The following is a 4,315-nucleotide window of genomic DNA, read 5'->3' as shown; positions in this document are numbered from 1 at the left end:
TAACTTGCATCAGTTGGTGGATGTTTAATTAAAGGTTCCATGAAAATTACCTGAGAGGAAGAATGAGTTAGATCTATATGTACTGGTTAGAAAGACATCCTAGATATATTGTTAAGTAAAAAATCTTGTAGAGCAGTATATAGCCTATGATTATTTATTAACAGAATATACAATTTTAGTTTAAAATGGTTTAAGTTTACATGTGTGCAAACATAGAAAAGGAAATCTGGAAAGATAGACACAAATGATTAATAGAATTTCTTTTAGGAAAATAGAAATTTCAGGGGGAGGCCTGAAAAGGGGTATTTAGGTTTTTTACTATATACTTCAAACAACAAAAGTATTTTGAAAAATTCCTTGCATATATATTCTTTAAAGACTAGTTTTGTCATCACAGGGAGATCCCCAGATGAGAATCCGTGAAATATAAACATCATTACAATTAAAATGAAAGCTACCTGTTGCATGAGGAGGGGGGTAAATGTATTGAAGGAGCCACACGGTTCCCCGTAGAGAAAACATGGTAAGAGCAATGGCTCCACCTCCCGCCAGTGCAAATAAGGAGTCCTGGAGCTGAACCTCCATTAGCTTCATGACAAACTTACTTCTATGTGGAACATTATTAAATATCAGAGAGATTTTGTGTGTAATAATGCAACAATTTTCAAGCAGAGACAACAGAGGGTAATATAACTAATAGTAAAATATCAGCTGCCAGAGGGCTGTATGTTGCCAGTGATTTTATTTCAGTTTACAGCCAAACAGAAAATCTATACACATTCAAACCATAAACTGTTAAAAGTTGACATCCATATTCTATGGTAACTCTAAGAACAACAATAACAAAAAAACAGCTAATGTTTTTTTCCCAACCTATGGAATATTTCCTCTTGCTTTAATAAAATACCTTACAATAGATTCATCTTTATTTAAGCCTTTAAAAATTACTTGTCATTCTTTGGAAACTTTATTATCAGAGTATAAGAATATACTTATTCAGAAATGAGTGTATGAGAGCCTAGCTATTAAACACATGGCACAAGAGAGTTGGAGCTGATGTGAAAGCAAAAGGTGTTATGAAAGTTTCATGAGATCAGGAATCTTGACTTGTTTACCGCTGAGTCCCCAGTGTCTCCTGCCTGTCAGAGGACACAGCAAACCACAACGATTCCCACATATTGAGCCAGATTCTGTGATAAGTGCTTCACAGACAGTATTCCTCTCAACGGTCCTCTTGGGACTATTATAATTCCCTTTATTAATGAGTGCAATGAGGCTTAGCTTGATTAGGTGACTCACCCAAAGTCACACAATTATTAAGTGGCAGAGCTTGATACTACCATTTCCCAGGTAGAACTCAGTAAATGTCAGTTGCAGGCATACTTCATTAAATGGAAGGGAAGGAAAGAGGGAGGAAGGAAGGAAGGAAGACAGGGGCCAAGGACAAGACCCCGTGGCATTCACTTTCAGGAAGAGCGCCTTTTTCCTAAGGGGGTGATGGTGAAACTGACCTAGCATGCTTGTTTCAAGAAGCCTGTGCTGAGCAGATGATCAGGACAGTTTATTTTGCACCACTCTCCACCCTGTTCTCTCCTCTCCAGCCACACTGGCTCTTCTCGTAGATGTGTCAAGCAGTCATCCTCCTGCTCCAATGGTTGTTGGTCCACACACTGGTTACCATTGGGCTGTCCATTGTTCTGGTCTCCTTGATCCCTTTGTATCCTACAGTATTACTACTTGTATCTCCAGGTCACAGGAACCTTTGATGGGGCTGAATCCAGCCTCCCTAGGGACATACACACATTCTCCTGAAGGCCACACCCAAGGTGGTGCCACCCAGGTCTCCTGAAGAGATCCTCACAGACTTCTCCTCCCTTCCTGGATGGGTTACTCTCCTTCCTCTCTCCTTGTTCTCAAAAGCCTTTCCCTTCTCAACTCCTCTCTGAAACTGGGTTAAGCTTTTTCCAAAGGCCAGCCTTAGACTCTAGGCCACTTACTTCAGGCACAGCCAAGGTCCCTCAGGCTCAGAGTCACATTGAGAGACTCTCACTATGTGAGAGACCCACACTGTTTTTAAATGAATTGGAAAGGAAAACACAAGAAGAAAAGGCACAATTCAACATCTCAACACATTAGTCTGCCCCATTTCACTGGTTGAAGGGTGATACTTTTTTAAAAATATGTCTTTATTGCTTTCAGAGAGGAAAGGAGAGGGAGAGAGAGAGATAGAAACATCAATGATGAGAGAGTCATTGATCAACTGCCTCCTGCACGAACTCAGTGGGGTTCAAGCCCGAAAACTGGGCACATGCCCTGACCAGGAATCAAACTTCAATCTTCTGGATCCTAGGTCGATGCTCAACCACTAAGCCATGCCGGCCAGGTGAAGGGTGACACTTTTCATGGAGGAAGAAACATGATATGATGACTAGGTCTGAGGCAGGTGACTACAAGTCTGGTTTCTGGTGTGATAAACTGTGTTGCCTCTGAGATATAAAACAAGAGACATCAAAAGGCAATGGGATACACAAGTCTGGAGCTCTCTTGCTAGCTTTTTGTAGAGCCCAATGCAAAAGTCCATTATTTTTCCACTGAGCCATTTCCAGTGTGGACAAATAATGTTTTCTTACTGTGCAATAGCTTATAAAAAAAAAGATTATTTATTTCTAGCACTCTAGTTGGTTCTCTAGTTTCACCAGTATCCTGAAAATCACTTACAATTTCATATTGAAAGAAAAAGGCAAGAACAGAAATTCAACAAAGTAGTTTTCCCTAGAAGTAGTTAAGGCCCATGAACTTATTTAAAAGCTCTTTTACTTGAAAACAAATTATTACAGGTGAAGAAAATGACGTCCTTGGAGATCAATATCTCATTTTCAACTCACCACAGTCCCCTTTCTGTTTCACCTGATTTATACAACGCATTGCTGGACCCCCCAAAATTGACTTATAAAATATTTAAGAAATTATAAAAAACTTTCACTCAAAAATTTTAACTGCTGAATTAAACCATAGATATTGCCAGCTGGTTAACCTAGTCCCCAACTTCCATGACTATCACCTACTGCTGAAGGGCAATGTTCCAAAGAGGGGAGAAACACAAAATATAGCTTGTTGTATAAAAAGTTTTAAGTTCTAAACCTTTGGGATATTATAAAACCATGCCATGGATACTCTGTACTTGCGTTTTTCTGTGATGTTGGTGGATTTTCATCCATATCATTTATCTCACAGTGGGATTAAGTTGTAAAACCAGGTCACAGCTCCAGCAAAAGAAAATATAAAGTGAGAAATAACATGGGAGGTATTGCATTCAAGGGAGGTATACGCTGAGCAGAGTCCCCTGGCAGTGCCACAAGGATGCCACAGCGGCCAGCTGCAGGGCTGATACAGAACTTTGTCACCTTATCAGGATAGAACAATCCCACCCTGGTGAGCCCAATCCACCTCCCTTCAGTACTGACCATGGGAGAGAAATGCCACCATGAAAACTTTGTCATTCGAATCTCCTTCCACTGCACAAATCTCAAAATCTGCCCCAAACCTACCATGAGGGCCTGTAGCTAGCAAACAGTACTTGCTACCATCCGTATTATGAAATTGGGTCATTTTTCATGATGTTCTAAAATCTGAAATAAATAAGGAAACACAGCTGCCTATATAAAAAACAGAACGAGGTCGACTTCCCATTGTAGTTATCCTCTGTGATGTTCAAGGTGGAGGTGAGATTTTGGCAACGTCCTGATGGCATTATGGACAGAGACCCAGAAATAACCAGTTCTTGCCATGTTCACCCATGCTCCCTGAGAAAATCTGGACTGAGGGATTTATGTGCAAAGTATAACAGAAGACTGAAGTCAAAGTAAAACTTAAACAATAGCTGGGAAGGCAACTAAACCCCCAGTAAAATGACTTTTTTAAAAGCTAGATTGTAAAACACAGTTTAAGCTCCTACTTTCTCCCCATAACCTTCATGTGTCCCTACCACAGTCTAAGATGGTTGGAGAACCCAGAGTAGGAATAGATTGTAGCCCTACTTGTATACAGGAAGAAAATGCCCTTCCTCCTAACATGTAACCCAACCAATTTAATTAACAAAAAATCCTTCCAGGAGAAGTCTGGGCTGAGTGAGGCTAGTCTGATGCAGAAGGATGGGTAGAAATGTCCCCACTCCTAACAAATAGCTTTTATTACAGTAAATAGTGGCTTATAAAGACAGATTTATATTAATTCAGCCAAAGTGTTATTGCTCATCACTTATATTCAAAATGTTGCCATAAATGTTTCTTTCTTACGTGCTTACCATGTAGCATAT

Source organism: Miniopterus schreibersii, assembly GCF_964146895.1.
Source record: "Miniopterus schreibersii genome assembly, chromosome: 6".
In the NCBI taxonomy this organism is placed as follows: Eukaryota; Metazoa; Chordata; class Mammalia; order Chiroptera; family Miniopteridae; genus Miniopterus; species Miniopterus schreibersii.
Note: the sequence above shows the minus strand (reverse complement) of the source record.